We start from the raw sequence: 18,836 nt of genomic DNA, 5'->3' as shown, positions 1-18,836 counted from the left end.
GTCAGCAAGTTTGTTGGTGGTACAAAGCTGGGAGGAGTGGCTGACACACCAGAAGGCTGTGCTGCCATTCAGTGAGACGTGGACAGACTGGAAAGTTGGGCAGAGAGGAACCTGATGAAGTTTCACAGGGGCAAATGTAGAGTCAAACAGATGTTCTGAGAAGACAAACTGTGCTGTGCTGTGCAAATAAGTCGAAGATTCCAGGTTTTTGTTGTAAGACTTCAGGTTACACAAATGTCTGCATTGCAGCAGTTCCTACAAGAAGTGGCATCACCAGTTTTGCAACTTTAGCAAAGTTATTCTTTCACAGAGATTAAAAAGATTCTATTTTTTTAAAATGTGGAATCGTTCACATCTGTTTTAGTTACTTCTAAGGCTCAACAACATTAGGTTTTTCTTGGGAACACCAGGATCTGTCACCTGATAGCCTTCTGCTGAGCTCCAGCTTCCCTGAACAGTGAGCGCTGGTGCCTATGGAGCCAGCATGAACTGATCTTAAGTGGAAGTGTAGCACACCCACAACCTAGGAGAGGAATAACTCTTCTGGATGTTTTCAGAGTCTGCTGAATTGTAAAAAAAAAAATGCAGTGGTTCTGGAAAACACATCATACTATGAGATCAGAAAGAACTGATATTTGTTTTCAGATTATATGATGAATATTTCCAGGATGATCAAGGAGGACTTGTTTATAATATACAGTGTTTGCAAAATATTGTATCTTATTTATAAGAAAGAAAAAAGAAAGCTTAGGTAATATAATGGTTAGAAAGGTAATGTGGTAAACTAGCTTTGTACATTTAGATATTAATATTCAAATGGTTTATGAACAGAATTGAAACTTTGGTTAAAATGTCAAGCTGGGGATGGCATTTTATGCCTGCCCCCTGCTATTTCCTCCCTTCATTGAGTTTGCTCACAGAGAAAATTATTAATGGGTCATAATCATAGGTTAGACTGCCAGAATTTCACTTCGCAGTAAGTATCAGCAGTTCTTCCCTTTCTCCTTTCACAAAGGGATGTCCATTTCACTGGAAGAGGAATAAGCAGGCTCTTTCCTTCTGACCCCTGTTAAATTGCTTGGCATGTGTTTCCTTTGTTTGTTTCTTTGTTTTTGCAGTTCTCATTTCCAAGACTTTTCCTGTAGACTGTCCAAGTTCACTTCAAAAGTGAAAACTAAGTATATCTGCACAGCAGCTCGCTGTATGTTGGCTGTCTGAAATGAAAGGCGTGAAATGACCAATCTATAGCTCTTCAGTTATTTGAGTCCACCCCAGCTGTGCCACAATTCATATTGTTAATCCTTTTTGAAGCTCCAAAATTTAACCCTATTTTGAAGGTTTGTGGATTTTTTTTGTATCATAGACCTCTCTCACAGTAGAACTCTGATCCTGCCATATGTAAGATTTCACCTATGATATGATTAGAACACCCGAGCTTCTGATTTTCTTGTTAGTCCAGCGTCAGCCTTCCTCTCTCAATATAAACAGATAATGGTTTTTGGGAACAATTGAACCAATTACATTTATATTTTCACTTAGGGTCTCCCTGACCCTAAGACAATTTACTGGAGCAGTTTTGCACCATTATGTGGTACTTTACAACAGGCTTTATTTGGTCCAAGAGGCATCAGAGCATCATGAGGATGGGCACCTCCATGAAGTCAGAGTAGCTGGGAGGCAAGAGTGACAGCAAGGCTGGCTGAGGGGGCTTGACCAGCAAGGGAATTGATCCCACAGTCCCTGAGCAAGGTGATAGTCCCCACTTTGCCAGGTAGGCTCTCGGTGATTAGGTAGGTCTGAAGCCAAGCACAGATGTCAAGTCAGCAGGCCAGGATTGAGATCAGGATCAGAATGAAGAAGTCAGAAAGCCAAGTGCAGACACAGCTGTGGCATAGCTCAAGCAGGAGCCAAGAATTGGGGCATGAGATTAAATGCAGTCTGTTTCCTGGTTGGGCAGCTGCACTACACCAGAGTCAACCTTGAAACAAACATCCGGGAGGGGTGAAGAGGTTGACACTAGGATTGACCAGTGGCAGTAAGTCTTGATATCCTTCCTCAGCTTTATTCTGATTGTGGCTACAGCTGAGAAAAGAAGAACATAATCTATTTCTCCGTCTACATCAGAAAAAAAACTGATTTATGGATGCCCCAGACTCATCTGAATGTGTTTTTAACATGTATGTTTAAGATATTAATAGAATACTTTTAACTTGGAAATCCCTACATATTCTCATAGTGATATTGTTACTGTAGCAGAACATACTCCTACATGATCCTACTTGATTAGCCTTAAAAATACTTTAAAAACAGAAAGGAAGAACAGAGTCTTTGTCTATGATGCTAAAATCTATCTTGGAGAAACTGTCTATGAATTGCCATGGAAACATTTACTAATTGTCCATGTAGCCCATAAAAATAGTAATGCAAAAGGTAGATTTGTCAAGAAATGACACTTTGTGAGAGCTGACCTAAACCAGAAGAAGGGTTCTGAACAGTGTGTTATAGAAAAACCTTTTCGTCTCCAGAGTATCTCTTTGCACACTACAGTGAGATTATCTTGGCATTTGCCCAAATGGGACCATATTCCTACTGTAGAAGTGCAGTGTCACCATGACTCTTGATGCCCGTTCATAGTCCATTCTTCAAAACACAGGGATTACTGGACCAGGACACCCACCCATTCTCTGTCCCAGGTTTAAAGATGTGATTAGTCAAGTTCCTCTCTCTCTCTCTTTCTTTTTTTTTTTTTTCCATTTCTTTTTCATTATCCATAAAAAATGCTGCTTTCCAATCCTAGGTTAACTCTTCTGGGGTGGGTGTGATGCAAACCCAGTCATAGCTCATGCTCTTTGGAATTTGCAAAGTAATTTAAAAGCTCACAGCAAATCAGGGCAGCAAATAGGAGAGGCAGGACAGAAAAAAATACCCTCAGGTAAAACTACATTAGCCAGAAGTACATTTTGAAAGCTCTCAAAAGTTATTTTTTGTTTGTTTGTTTGTAAGTTATCTTCAACTAGTATTCACAGAATCTTGTATTAGCCATTCATGCTTCATTGACCAACCCTGGAAGCATCTGGGCTCTTAAAAAACACATAAACCAGAGCATTTTTAAACTCTTGGTGTTAATTGCTGTGTAGCAAAGGAATCTGTCTGTTCTAGGAAATATTTCCATAGCTAAGTCTAAAAAATGTTCTGAAATGACAGCACATTTTTGCTCATGGCCAGTTCACACTGTCAGCCAGCAGCGAGCAGTTACTGACCTAACATGGTTGTGTACTACTGGATGTAAATCATTCTCTACTCATTACTTGGGTCATTTAATGTAGGTGGAGAATAGAACCAAACAAAAGGATGTCTCTTTGTTTTGTCATTGTTTTTCTTTTTTCTTTCTCTTCCTTCCTATTACTGAGGAATCTATTCCCTACCTGCCCCCTATGTGAGCAAGAAAATAATGTCTTCTCTGAAGTGAATTCCTCACCTATATATGAAATTAGTTTCTTCTGCCTTATTGTTTCTGCAGAAATAGAAGGAGAAATATATCTATGCTTTGGTTAAAATGAGACAGCATATGGAAGTGTGCCATATGGGCACTCTGAACACGTATGCTGGCATATTACTATGGAAGAAATCTTGAACAAAATTGCCATTTCAACCACTACATGTCTAGCACTGATTTTAAGCCAGTAATGCCCCCTGACAGAAATGATAACCAAAGAATTTTTCAGTTCATTTTGGATCAGAAAGAAGTAATTAAATTGCTTATGCTTGAAATGTTCCTATTAGAAACATCACATTTCTTTATTCTCTGAAACCCATGTTTCAATACATGAGCAGCCATGTGCATGAACAGGAGATCACTTAGAGCTTAGCCTTATACAGCTCTTCTTGCAGATCTCACTCAGGGATCACACAAAGAATTAAGTAGGAAGGCAAGAGGTACCGGGTTGGGGCCAGAAGGAATGGCTACGGCAGAGCTATGTTGCTGGCAGAGAGTGAGGGTCACACACCAGGGAGCAGTGCCACCAGCCGTATGGAGACAGGAGCTGTCCATGCAGACCACTGTCTCTTCACTAGATGAGAATGACTGCAGTGTTGAGAACTTTCCTCTTTCTGAAATGTTCAGCTCTTAAAATCTTTTTTTTTTTTTTTTTTTTCTCAGAGTATCAATGCCAGGATAATCCATTAAGTGATCCGTTTGTCTGTCCTTTTATTTCTTTGTGGATAGACCTTGTTGTATAGTGAGTTAGCTGAAGCAAAGCTCATGGAGGAAGCTTTGATCTGGATGAAGTTGTACCAGACTGTAAACTCAATTTACTCAAAGGATTGTTGCATGACAGTCACTGCTGGTTTAAAGCTAATGTGTTTAAAGCTAGTTCCGGTAGCCACTGTACACCACCATCTGCAGCAACCAGTCAGTGAAGGCCCTAGCAAGCTACAGTGCATCCTTCTCCATATGAGCTTTGCAAGTGCCAAGGGGGCATTACTCTTGCTCAGTTTCTGGCACATAACATTTCTCTATAATCTATAGATTACTCTAATTTCTCACAGTGCGTAGCAGTGATGAGAGAAAGGCTGAATAGCAAAAAACTCACTAAAATGAACCATACAAATCTCTGTAGCACTTGACAGTCTCTGCCATTATTTGTTTTGCTGAATCTTGAAGCGATGTGTTTTGTCAAGGAAAGTAATTACTATCAACACAGCTTTATACCCAGGTGCAGCATGCACAGATTAAGCATGAGTGAAAAGAGACAAAATATTCTGCTTGGTGATTAACACTGAACATGGTTTCAGTGAACAAGGAGATGCCAAAGTTCTTGCATATGAAGGCTGATCAACAAAAATTGACAGCGCCAAACCATTACATGCTTTGGCTTTTCCACCTATTTGCTATCAGAAGGTGTGGATAACTGTGCTGTTAGACATCATATGGCTCAACAGCAGAACGCTGCAATTTTATTTTGCCAGTGACATAGGTCTTCAATGTCCGCTCAGACAAAACTGCCTGAAGAGGTGAACTAAAAGACTACTGAACATGTAAACGTAGGGTTAACACTCACATGCAAAGAGTCATTCCAGTGAGAAGTCTAAAATTCCAGCACTGCTTTACAAGGTAAAGGAGTGTAAGAGATGAGTCAACCCGAATACCTTGCCAGTACTGTGCAGTACAGTGGGGACATCTCAAAGGAAATAATGTTACAAATTGGCCAGGCAGCAACCGCATTTAACTGCTTAAATAAGATTCAGTCCCTGAAGGTCTTCACTTTCAAGAACAGACTGAATATTCAATTTATGTTATTTTCAACTTGACAGATGGATGTGAAAGCTGGAAATCTACCAAAAGTATAGGCAGTTGTGCAGGAAACCTGATGAAACACCCTAAAAAAAAAAAAAAAAAAAAAAAAAAAAAAAAAAAAAAAGAGGGGTTATTACAGCGGTCAAAGCGTACTCAGAAGAAGGGAGCGTTGGAAGGGACCCTCCCACGGGCCGGGTCGCCCCTCGGCGCAGCTGGCGGCCGTGACCACGGACAGCTCCGCCGCCGGCTGCAGCCCGCTGCTGGGAGGAGCCGGGTCTTACTTAAACGTCTGTGAAATTAATGAATAAGAAACCATATATGTATATGTATATGTATATGTATATGTATATGTATATGTATATGTATATGTATATGTATACGTATATATTAATTCCACACACACCCTCCCACGAAAATACAGAGATGGACTTTTGGTCATTTATATTTCTATGCTTTAAAATAATCATCGTGGCACTACAGAATATATTGCAACAGTCTCTAAGGAAGCATGAGCAGCACAGCTTCAGACTCTCCTTCAGATACTGTTTTTCAATACCGTATGGGAATTGCTAAGTCACGATCTGAACCGATGATTGAGCACCTGGTGAGGGGACACAGCCAGCTCTGGGAGCGCAGGTGAAAGCAATTCACCTAACATCATTTAAGGGCTGACCGCCATAATGGAAGGTTCTCTACCTGCAGTTCCCTCCTGTTGGAGTATTTGGCAAGCCCTGATCCTTGCAATGAGTAGGCAGATCTTTCTTCAACGGGATTATGACCGTCACCCTTTTTTGGGTACTTTAGAACTGATTATATGCTATTGCCTTTCCCTACAAATACAGTTGGCCTCATCTACTCCCAAGTACTTCCCAGTTCCAGCCAGTTGTATTCCTGCCTCTGAATAAACCTCTGGTACAGAAACACAAAACTGCCCCACTGGTGAAACCATACAGAGGTTAGATGGGTTTACTTGCTGCTGGGTAGAAGCAAGAGATGCCACAAAGTCCAAAACCCTTAAGATATATCTCCAGAGAGGCTTTGAAAACAATGTCATCTGTTCCCGTGATGGTCACCAGTCTTGCTCCTGGCTCATTCACCTCATCTCAGCAGCTAGCTGTTTCCCCTCCCCTCCTACATCAAGATGCACTTTATGTCCTTACTACCCATCACTTTGCTCCTTCATCACTGATTTATTATTATTTTTTTTTAATCTTAGCATCACCCCTCCCCTCATCTTTTGCCATTGGTTCTTTTGCTGACTTGTTTCAATCCAACAGAGCTTCTCCTGCATGGAGCGACCAGCCCCACTGGATATGGGAAGTGATGGTTTAAGAGATATAGGCAGTTCAGTCACACTTTACATATTTATACTAGGTGAAAAACTGAAAAATTGTTTAAATAATAATGGATTTAATCCAGCTCATTATCTTCAGCTATTGAAAAGTGTGCAATTTTTGATTTTGCTAGAGCAAGAATAGTCCTTCCTTGTGGCTTTAGAAGACACTGAAACTTTTCCAGGCAACTGCTGAGTACGGTGATTTTCAAATCCTATAGAGCCAACAGCATAGTTAGGGGAGGCCCTCTGCAGTGTGCCTCCTGGAGTCAGGGCCAAAGTACCAGATAGTTGGATATCAAGGGGCAATTTTTCACTCAGAGGGTGGTGAGGCCCTGGCACAGCTGCCCAGAGGAGTTGTGGTGCCCCATCTCTGGAGGTGCTCAGGACCGGGTTGGATGGGGCCCTGGGCAGTCTGAGCTGGTGGGTGCCAGCCCTGCCCGTGGCAGGGGGTGGAACTGAATGAGCTTTAAGGTCCATTCTGACCCAAATCGTGCTGTGATTCTAAGGTTCTTTGATCTTAACAGAGACTCTTGGCTGCCTGCTTGTTCTCTTTCCTGCTGAGATCTGATATTTGTTGAGTTTTGCTGTCATTCATTCCATTACATAATTGAATTAATTCTAGTTTAGAATGAATATTAAGTTTTAGCTGGATTGTGAAGGTGTTGTATGCTTTTTGTGTATTAGTAATTAAATGGGGCTATGAGAAGCCAGAGTTCAGTGTATTCCAGCACACTGTACTTAGGTAACTGTTATGACAGTTGAGCAGCATGCATATTTTTGCAGGATGGTAACTGAGTGCCAACATCTTTACGTGTCAGCTGAGCCTGGGATGCTGCAAACACAGCAAGCACATGGATTGTACTTTCAGAGCAGGATGGTGCTATTAGGGAGCAGTGCTCGACAGGTTCAGATACTAACTGGAATGGCATTTTAATCGTTTTATCACCTTGGAACTGCGCTCCGCTCTCAGCTGTGCCGTTACTGCACCGCCCGGTCATGCTGATGGCATCCCTTTGCCGCAGGCAGGTGGGCGCTCCGTGTGCGCTCCCAGCGCAGGCAGCACGGAGACAGCTCAGCCCCGCTTTGCCCTTCTTTCTTTTTCTTTCGTTTCTTGTTAAATGCCAAGCATACTGCTAAGGAAGTGGTGAACAGAAAGAAGCCGAATTAGAACAGAAAGAAGGCCGGTTAGAAGCCGTGAGCCCGACGTGCGCGTATTTCGGCTGCGGCAGGGCTCGGCCGGTGCGCAGCGGTGCGAAGCGAGCCGGCCAGAGCGGTCGGGCCGCGCGCGCCGTGTCGGCGAGCTCCCTGCCGAGCCGAAGGACCGGGCTCCGCTCTTACGCAACCGCCCTGCCCTGCGGTGCAGCAGAGCCGGCAGCGGCCCGCAGTGCCGCTCTGGCGCATCTCTCACAGCCGCAGCCCTGCCGCCGCCGCTCGCGCGGTCCCCGGTCGCGAGGCGTTCTCGCCCCGCGGTGCCGCCCTCGCTCCTTCCGCGGCGCCCTCGCTCCTCCGGCAGAGATCCCCCCGGTGCCCCTTCTCCTCGCGGGGCGCCGTGCCGGGCCGCGCTGCCATGACAGCCACCGGGCGCCCGGCCCCGCCCGCCTCCCGCTCCGCTCCCCCCGCGCCGCCTCCCGCGGGGTCAGCCGGGGACAGCGCCCGCCTCCCGCCGCAGGAAGCGCCGCAGCCGCCCCGGCGCCTCCCGCTCGGCGCTCGCCGGTGGCAGGTGAGACTGCCCGCGTCCTCCCGCTCGCGGCGGCGGCGGAGGGGCCGGGGGATCCCCGGGGCGGAGGGTCCGGGCGGGGGCCGCGATCGAGCGCGTCCTGGCGACGGAGGGGGCCGGGGCGGGGGGACCGCGGGGCCGCGCGGGGCCGCGGTGTCATCCTTCTGCTGTCGGGTCGCGTTCTCCTCTGCGGGCTCCCCGAGGTTTCGGGTCCTCCGTCCGCCTTCCCGATGGCTGTCCCCGGACAGCGGACGGCCCGAGGACGCGCCCGGGGCTTCTGCCGCGTCCGTCCCGGCGCCGTGCGGGAGCGCTCCGGGCCAATGTCCCAGCCCTGGCGCCCATGGGGATGCTGCCTGACGGGCCGGGGGTCGGGTTGCAGAGTTTGTGTGCGCTGTCAAGCTGTCAGCAAACGCACGTGGGGACACAAGTTGTGAGTGGCTCGTTGTGCGTGCCCTAACTCTGCCTGTTCACGGTGTGTGTGACTGAAAAGGCAGATTGACCAATGTTTTAAAACCAGTGGCCACTACTGACCTCTCGGTCAAGGCAACTGAGTGCTTTGTAGCAGTGACATGCAGTTGTCAGCCTGTGCTGGGACAAGACTCGAGGCAGAGAGGGATGGGGGAATGCAACAGCATGGAGGAGCCCAACCCGAAGCCCAGAGCGACAGGTGGCTGCTGGCCTTGTGCCTTCCTCCCGCGGGGCAGGGTCTCTTCTCAGTGAAACCTCAGCAGAATGCTGCTGCCTGCAGGAAGGGCAGGGCTGGCCCTGCTTAAAGGATGCGGTAGGCAACCCAGAGATCCATTTAATCTTATCAGACTTTTGAGCCAGCAATGTGTTCAGGTGGCCAAGAAGGCCAATGGCAGCCTAGCTTGTATCAGAATTAATGCAATCAACAGGAGCAGGGAGGTGATCATCCCTCCGTGCTTGGCAGTGGTGAGGCTGCACTTCAAATACTGCATTGAGTTTTGATCCCTTCATTACATGAAAGACACTGAGGCTCTGGAGTCTGTCCAGAGAAGGGCAACAAAGCTGTGAGGGATCTGGAGAACAAGTCTTACAGGGAGTGGCTGAGGGAACTGGGATTGTTCAGTCTGGAGAAGAGGAGGCTCAGGGGAGACTTTTCCTCTTCTCCCAGGTAACTAGAAATAGGATGAGAGGGAATGGCCTTACATTGCACCAGAGGAGGTTCAAGCTGGATATTAAGAAACATTTCTTTTGAGTGTTCCAAAGACATTAGAACAGGTGGTGGAGTCACCATTCCCTGGAGGTGTTCAAGAAATGTGTAGATGTGGCACTGAGGGACATGGTCAGTGGGCATGGTGGGGATGGGTTGACAGTTGGAATAGATGTTCTTAGTGACCTTTTCCCAACCTTAATGATTCTGATACTATGAAAGCACCTCTGGGAAAAAATGTAGCTTGCACCTCAGCCCTACAACCTGGAGAGTGGTGCTTTCGTGAGAAAGTTGTGCCGTTTTGGGGTGTGAATGCTACCCTGTGTGCTTGGCTGACTGCTGCCATTGCAGGAGGAAGGTGTGCTCAGCTGGTGGCATGTGGGGCAGGAAGAGGTGGGAAGGTTCCGATGGGAAGGGAGCAGTTCCACCCAGCAGAGATCTCATTTCCCTAGAAACAAAATGTGCCTGAAAGAAAAGACTGTGTGGGGTCAGAGACTCAGAGACTGAATGAGTAGCAGAAGAAAACAAAAAGATGTCACTAAATAAAAGTTAGTAGGGTATGGAGAGGCAAGGTTTCCAAAAAAAGCAAGACTTGGTTAGGAATTCAAAGCAGAATAGAATGTGCATAAGTGTAAGCTCTTGGTTTCTTTCATTGTACCAGTATAGATAAGACCATAGAATCATAGAATCATAGAATCACAAGGTTGGAAATGACCTGTAAGATCATCTAGTCCAATTGTCTTCTCATTACCACTGCTACCAGAAACTAAACCATATCTTGTAGCTCCTCATCCAGGCGCCTCTTGAACACTGCCAGGGACGGCGACTCCACGACCTCTCTGGGCAGGCCATTCCAGTGCCTGACCACTCGCTGAGAGAAAAAGTTTTTCCTCATGTCCAACCTAAACCTCCTCTGGTACAACTTGCAGCCATTTCCTCGGGTCCTGTTTGTTTCCTGGAAGAAGAGGTCAAACCCCTCCTCATCACAGCCTCCCTTCAGGAAGTTGTAGAGTGCAATGAGGTCTGCCCTGAGCCTCCTCTTGTCCAGACTAAACAATCCCAGCTCCCTCAGCCGCTCCTCATAAGACTTGTGCTCCAGACCCCTCATCAGTTTCGTTGCCCTTCTCTGAACACGCTCCAGGGCCTCAATGTCTTTCTTGTAGTGAGGGGCAAATATGAAGATGAAAATATACAGCTTCTCATGTGAACTTAAACTGAGCAGTTGTCCTGCTTGAGCAGGACAAAGGAGAAGTCACTGTTATATAAAAAAAAAAAGGCTGGGGAAATGTATCAGGAGTTACTGGGGAAATGAAAAAAAACCACTGTCTCAGATATAAAAAGGAAATCTCTTAAAGATGAGGCCTACTGGAAAGAAAGAAGGAATGGGAACCTGCAACATTGCTTTGAGTTTGTGGAGGAAACTGAAATGTAGAACTTCAGAGAAAAAGGGTTGGTTAAAAAAGTGAAATCTGAAGAAGTGTCTTTGACAATAATGGAAACATTTTGTTAAAAAAAAGTTTAAGCGCTCCGGGTAAGATGAAAGTATTCATAAGGTTGTATTTGAGTTGGTTGATTGGCAATAGAAGAGTCAAACAAAGCAGAGGTAGGTTCGTATTACTCAGCAAGCCGCAGGGACTAAGGAGAAGAGAGATGTTTGCTTCCATCACAGCAATTGTCTAGAGCTGAGATCAGCCCCAGTAATGCCCCAGAAGAGGGGCTGCTCATAGAAAAGTTGTAGAAAAGACTGGTAGAATGGGAGTGGGGAGCAGAATGTCAGCAGGTGGCTGTGCTGCTGCAGGCGGCCTTGAGACTTCTGCTGGGAGGGAGGGCCGCAGAGCTCCTGTCCTGGGAGCTGTGGACCTCGTGTGTGGACGCTGGGGAAGGCCCTGAGATCTTCCTATTTCATTTTCTGGGCAAGTGAAGATGCACTGGAGAAACCTAAGAAATTCTCAAATGCACTGAAGGCTGCTTTTCCAGGAAGCTGAAAATGATGAGGCCAAAAAAACCCGCTGATACTGAATGGTGTGTCAAAAGAAAAGGAAAACATGAGGAAAACTTACGGAGAGAACCAAGTGCTGAAGCATGGAAGTCATGAATATAAATGGTTAAAGAAATGGCAGAAATAAATAAAATGAAAAAAACAAGATCTCTGTAGTAAACTTTCTACACTTTCCAGGTCTACAAAGCAATTTAGCTGTGTTTGCAATCAGTCCAGAAAATAACAGCCATTTATAACAAAAGGTGTTCTTCCATTGGGGTGCATCCTAAAGTGACCTTACATTTAGGTCTGGGCTTGGCTCCCTGAATACACAGCAGTCAGCTTTTCTGAAGTTCCTAATACTTCCATTACAATCCTTCAACTTGAATTTCAAAAAAAGTGCATTACAACTGAAAACATTAATTACATAATTTCTAATCAGTTAATCTTCTGTACCTAGCAGTTAGCATGTCAGGGAAAAACCTATGAAACTTGAGAAACCTATGAAACCTGAGCTGGAAGAGGGCTGGAAATACATCATATCTTCCAAACACGTTGTGAGTTTTATATTAACAGATTAGTAAACAAATTACAGGAGGGAGAAAAAGGATCCACACAAAGCTTTCAGCATACTAGCTAGCATATGCAATTGTCTGCCATGCGTTGGCTATAATTTTGAAGAGATATTGGAGGCTGTAGAATTGAATGCCTTATGTAAATGGAATTATGAAAGTGATTTTCTTGCTTTTGTGAATTAACATGTTGGCTGTGCTGAATAAACGTTAAGAGGTTTGGTCTCACCATTCCTGGGAAATAACAGAATACAAAGCTGTGTGGTTATTTCAGAGATGTTTTTCTTTAGGTTACTGGAGGTCCTCTGATTACCTTTGGTCAAGCTCATGGTAAAGTAAAACTTCAGGAAGTTTACCTGTCCTCCTGATAAAGGTAAGGAGATTTTTGTTAAGAAGTTTGACTTCTGAATGACAAATGACTGCTTCCAACATGAGTGCAGGAAATGCAGTACTTGATGTGGAGACAAATTGATGAGGTCGTCTGTAACCTAGCCAGCTGAAGACTGGATGACAGAGAAAAGTGAAATTGATAAGAAGTTCAGAGTCGAAACTGTAATTTCATGGTGTTTGGAGTCAGAAGTAATGTGAGAACTAACCTTAATTTTGTTAATATAATGGCAAGTTAATTTAAAAAGATTAGTAAAAAAATGAAAGGGAACTGCAAATAAATAAATGAATAATAAACTTTCTAACTCAATAAATAATAAGCATATTAAAGTGGGGCCACTGTGGTGTGAAATTGCAGAACAAGAGCACATCTGGTTGGAAAATTCAGAAGTTTTTACTGTGTAGGTGCATGTTTTGTTCTCCTTCAGTCTGGCCAGGGTAGGTGGATTTTGGTTCCTTTACCATGCCAGTTTTTGAATTTTTAATTATTAGTTTTTGCAGTAAGGATGCATGACTTGCTTACTATTTTGAGTTATGATAGGAGATGTACTTAGGATCTGAGATCTGCCCAGTCTTCTGAGATTGAGCTGTATGTTTTCATTAGATGTAGACTTACTGCAATAATCTAGAAATGTGCAGATGCTAAACATAATGCAGAATTTTAATTATTGTTTACAGTCAATTACAATGCTATTTTTGTTTTGTTTGCCTCCCTCTGGCATCTTCAAGTCCTAATTAATTCACAACTGTGGGTGGTGGGATTAGGGCTGGCAGCAACGCACACCTCAAGCAGCCCACCAGAACCTATGGCTGTACCTGCAGTAATCCTGCAGAAGCAAAGATCAAATTCTTGAGAAGATAGATAAAGATGGCTTTTGTTGTTGCTGCCAGGATTATTTTTATCATGTCGTCAACATATGTGTTAATGTACAAACATGTTGTGGAGTATACAGAACTCATGAAACTCATGAAAAGGTGAAGACTTCATATACCTGTGAAATTACAGCACTGAAGATGAGATGTGTAGAAAAATGTTGAAGGCGAACCAGTGTTTGCTTGATTTTTAAGGACCTGGCTGGCAGCGTTCCTTATGGTGAACTGCTCAGCGGCATCTATGACACTAATAAAGAAAACCTGTGAGCAAATATGATTGACTGAGGTGGTTCAAGGAGTGGCTATTTCTCACATTGCTATGGAGCTGGTACCTCAGGTGCATACACAGTTTATGAGTGAGGTGGTGGGTTGTTGTTTTTTCATTCCTATAATGCTGCAGTTGTATCAGAATACAATAAGGTTTTTTTGTTGGTGGGTTGGTTTTTTTGTTTTTTGTTTGTTGGTTGTTGTTTTTTTTTTTGCTTTGAAGTGCTTCTGTAATTGGTTTCTAGAGCTTTCTTGATTTGACCTAATTGGACATTTTGAAAGGTCGCCAAAGTACAGACCAGAATTTTGCCAGTTTTCCATCAATGATTAATAAAGCTCATTTGGAGGATCAATTAGAGTTCCAAAAAGAAATTTCTGAACTGGAATTGTTATAATGAGTGCTATTTTATTAATGGGCATTTTCAGCGTTGAATGATGAAATGTGGCACTGCAATGAACAATAAATGTGTATTTCTTTTAGAGAATCTCCTCCCTTCTGATGATTATTACATTGTAGTGGGAATTCTACAGCCGGAATTGAGAAACACTTTCTCCATTCTGCTCTGTAATGACATTGTTGGCAAAATTCAAGATGTTGTTTTTAAAAGATTGTTAGACCATTAAAAAGTGGTTTTAGCAGGTAAGATTACTTCAAAGAATTTTTTTTGCTCTTCATGGTGCTAAAAGTGTAAGCACCAGCTTTCTAGAAGTCTTCAGAAAGAAAAGTAACCATTGCTGTGTATTCTGAAAGGCTAGTGAATGGGAAGAAATGAAGTGATGTGTTGGGAGGGAGGAAAAGCAGACAGCGCATGCCATCATCAGTTTCTAATCATCTTCAACTCCTCCCTGAGTTCTCATTTTTATAAAGATAATTAAAAAACCAAGTGCAAGTTGTTCAGCCTGTTTAGGTGCATTTCTAATTTGTTTGTAGCCTTGGTACACAAGTATAGATTTGACAGAGTTTCTTCTGAAGAAATAGGGCTGGATATTCTACTGGATACATTAACAAGCAGGAGGTTCCTACATGTTGGAATTAGCTACCTATCTCATCCACTGCTTGTTTGTTCACGTTCTGCTCATTCAAATGTATCCCAAAGAAATGAGATTTCCAGCTGTTACGGTTGCTCCAGTTTCTAATTTGTTCCAAGAGTCTGTAGCCGTGAGTCTGAGCGCACCAGGTAGGATCTGTAGGTGGTTATATACTACCACTCTTTGCATTTGGGTCATACATAACTTTTTAATGTTAATGATTTTGTGTTCTGGCTAACCAGGGAACTATAAAAAGTATGTCCTCAAATTACATTTATTACATTTATGCTCTTTTCTGCATAGTGAATTCAGAGTGCAAATGATTACATCTGTCATTTTTTCATGCCTCCTTAATGCCACTGTTCTGGCAGTGTTTTCTACCAATAGACAAGTACACAAACTGCTGTGTGATGACTTGCTGTACTTATTCTGTAGAAGTAAAACAAGTGCCTTTACTGAAGTACTTCCCTCTTCAAAGACTGATGCACTCTTGATAATGTTGCAAATGCTCTAATCAAGCTTGTATTGCTTAAGGTCACTAGAAAAAAACAAGAGTTCTGACTGAAATGGGACTCCTGACTGAAATGGTACTCCTCCTTGGCAGGTTCTACAGCAAGAGTTTTCAAACTGGCCTCCAAAGCACCTCTTGGGGATTCCTGACAGATCAGGTGCTCTAGGGGAAGGAACTGCTGCTTTTTTCAAGCACTATTAGCATAAGTATCACTACATTAAGTCCATAATCACACTCAGAAGACACTTTCCTCTTGTAAATCAGGAGAAAATCTTGCTTCAATTGTTTTTTACTGAAATAAGACTGCTGGAACTGTACCAGTGCTGCATACCACAAAGATCAGGTATATATATATACTCATACTATGCTATGTGCTATGCCTGCAGTAAAAAATGGCAACAAGTACTCTAAAGTAAGAGAATTACTTTAGAGTAATAGAATTACAGTACTATACCACTGTAGCATTTCTGCTAGCAGCATGGTAATATTTATCTTCCATACCTTTGAAGAGAATTTGGGAATGAAGATGCTTTGATGAAAACTATACATGTCTAAATTATTCCAAATATCCAACTAAGAGTGGTTTCAGGATGAGAAACATGAAGTGAGCTCATTCATTCCATGTTCAGGCCTGCTAAGATAAAGCTTAATAAAATATGGCTAAAGCAAAAGACAGCAAAACAGAAAGATGATAGTGTGATACTTTATGTTTTCAGTTACTGAAATGAGCAGATGTCCTGATTTTCTTCAAGGAAGAGATACTAGGCTTCTAAGTTTTGTTTGAGTTTAATAGAAGGGCAGAATCTACATTCCTAATTTCTATCACTTCTACACTATGTTTTGTGGCATCAGTATGTTTTCCACTGTAGTGCTTAATTACTAACAAATTGATCTAGAATACGATGAGCTGCACATTCCCTCAGTTAATCCTCCTACCCACTCACCTGCTACTTGAGGTCTGTAGAGCCCTCCATTAGGAGCAAGAGAACTTGCTAAGCTTTTGCTTCTGTCAGGCATCCAAAATCAAATCTCTACCCAGTGGGTTTTAGCATTCCCTCAGAGTAACCCAGCTATCATTACAACTGCCAGAGCCTTTCCAAGCCCTAATCTTTTAACTGGAACCACAGTGGTTTGGGACACAGGATCTGGTCTCAGTAGGACTACAGGCTGTCTTATTACTCTGCCTCCTACAGATCTGCATTCATGCTCGCTCTGATTCTTCCTGAAAGAGATGTCCCTTATCCATCAGCAAAACAGAGCTGTGGGGAAAGCTGTGGTAATGTCACACCTGTTCCAAACTGGAGACATTTCTGCAGGTCTCTTAAATGGAGTTTTCTTTTGCCTGGCAGGATGTCCTCACTACTGTCCCACTCTCATTCTCTGTTCTCTTCAGTATGAAAGGAAAGCTACACATCTGAACTAACTGAGCCTGTCACTCATCATCTATTTTTTCCATTAATGTTATTACAGCCTCTGTTGTGTATTTTTATGAAATCCAAACTAGGCCCACTGCCATTTTCATGAGATTTGGAGCCACTGATCATAAAAATTTTCATCACAGGCGGCAGCAGAAAATGACAAGAATGACCTTGATTATCTCGTCAGAAGATAAGAAGTATGAATCACCATTTTTATTTATTCCAGCAGCCCATCTAGCCCAGATGCCTTGGACTGATGCTGACAAATAGAGGATGCTTACCAAAAGACTGGAAGCAATAGGATAAGTGTAGAATTTCCTAACTTCTGGCAGTCAGAGGTTATGGGAATTTCCTGAGCCAGAGATTTCACAGGATTGCATCATCATGTTTACTCGCCATTGATAGACTTATCGACCATAAATTGTCTGATCTGTTCTGAACTTTCTTGAACCTCCACATCATCCTTTGATGACAGTCCAGACAGTCTTTTATAGTAAAACAGCTTTTGCAATAAAAAGGAGAATATCCACAAATCCCTATTTAGTCTGGAAGCCTGCTTCAGTGTAGGAGGGCTCAGACTGTCTTCTCAAAGACTTTGTTATTGCAGTTCAGAAATGCAGATCTTAATTTTTTGTTGTTGTTGTTGATAACTTAATCTTGCTGTTTTTCTTTCCGTTCACTTTTTTTTTTTTTTTTCCCTTCGTTCATTTGGTTTTGTGGACCAAGTATTAATGTCCTGTGGTGCCATGTGCATCCCTGCGTAACTTGGAAAAAATTCTGAGCTGTATTTTTCATGCAAGATCAAAAATGGATATTTGTTGAAATATGCAGTGATATGAACTGTGCGTTGGAGGTTAGATTGTGCCTCTAGGTTTGTTTCTCTCTCTTGCTTTCCTTTTCATTATTTATTTTTCTTTCCTGTTTGCCTGGATTTTCATACATGCCTCTTCTGTTCTCACACATCCACTGTGATTCCCCCTCAATTCTGATAATAGAATGGAATTAGATGTCTGTGGGGGGGAAAAAAAAGTATTACATTAGGGTATTTTTAGGTTCCCCAGAAGTCTTGAAACAGACATAGATTATTACGTTGCATGATAAGAAGGAAAATATTAAATAATGTATTGTATTAGTGGTTTATTATCATATTTTTATAGTAAATGGATATTTGCCTCAGACAAAGTCTATAGGTTGTTGGCCAAATGCCTTCAATTGCCACTAAAAAACTTTGAAGCCTTTCATGGTGTTTAGCACAGACTGGCCTCAGCTATCATTAATAATAAATTGAAGTTACTCTGCAGTTACTGTATTTGCATCTTGCCTAGTAGTTCTGAGGTATGGAAAAACACTGGTCATTTATGGTGTAAAGAGGGACACACACAGAATGCTTTCTGCTGTGCTGAGTCACAGCTGCTAGTCCAAAGCACGAAAAAGGATGTGTATTCTTCTCTGATTTCCACATTTACCATAAGGTTTTTTAAGTGAAACATTTTGGATTATTATTTTTACTTTTATTTTTATTTTTATTTTTTTTGCCAGAAGGTGTGGGTCTCATTTAATCATGAGACTCCACAGCAATCTTAAATTACTGACCTTTGGGCTGTTTTACTATAACTCTTCTCATTCTCAATCCCCATGTTCTTGTGCACTGTGATATATGCTATTTCAGAGGCTTGGGGAAATAGGAGCTTGGGAGCTAATTGCAAACAGTAGGAAAAACTGCACATTTGTAAGATCCTCCCTGAGCAAGTGGTTTGGGGCTCCTCTGCCCAACAGACAATGCGTGCTAGGCAGCCATGTGATTCAGCTGCTTCCTTAGCTCATGCTTTATTGGTCTGTGCGATCTGCCTGCCTCCTGTGTATAAACAAATGAGTGGCTCCTCTCCCAAAAAACATCAAAACAAAACACGTGAAGTTTGTAATATTTCTGAGATCGACAAACTCATTTGTGTATGAACAGATTTGCTAAGCGGGCAATGTAAATTCAAAGACCCATAGGGAAAAATAAGGAAAATAACCAACAAGGAGGAAATCTGTAAGTTGATGGTAGGTGTAAGACATCCATTACCATTGGGTAGATCAGCCGGACTGTTGTTCTCCCCTGACCACCCACCCCAGTGTGTTGGTATGTTGTTGGCTGGAAGCCAGGCAGAAAGTACTAATGAGGAAAAATAAATTGAGAACAACAACAAAAAAAGCTGAAATCCACCAACGTGTCAAGTTCTTTTTGTTAAAATTAAAATGAAAAAAATACTGAGCTTTATGGCTTGAAAGATTT

At 42.9% G+C, this 18,836-nt stretch overlaps 1 protein-coding gene across 4 annotated transcripts in view; it reads left to right on the top strand.

The window, feature by feature from the left end:
• Positions 1 to 8,234: 8,234 nt before the first annotated feature.
• The window catches only part of THRB (thyroid hormone receptor beta), a 169,229-nt gene continuing 158,627 nt past the window's right edge, over positions 8,235 to 18,836 (top strand). For 2 of the 4 annotated variants that reach the window (XM_085226354.1, XM_085226350.1), the window contains exons 1-2: positions 8,235 to 8,352; positions 12,364 to 12,446. The gene's annotated coding sequence lies outside the window, so the exon portion shown is untranslated. The remainder of the gene's footprint in view (positions 8,353 to 12,363; positions 12,447 to 18,836) is intronic. The other 2 variants (XM_085226362.1, XM_085226357.1) reach the window with 1 other exon arrangement.

Source organism: Meleagris gallopavo, chromosome 6 (assembly GCF_905368555.1).
Source record: "Meleagris gallopavo chromosome 6, MGAL_WU_HG_1.1, whole genome shotgun sequence".
Classification (NCBI taxonomy): Eukaryota; Metazoa; Chordata; class Aves; order Galliformes; family Phasianidae; genus Meleagris; species Meleagris gallopavo.
Note: the sequence above shows the minus strand (reverse complement) of the source record. Positions and strands in the feature narration are given on the sequence as shown.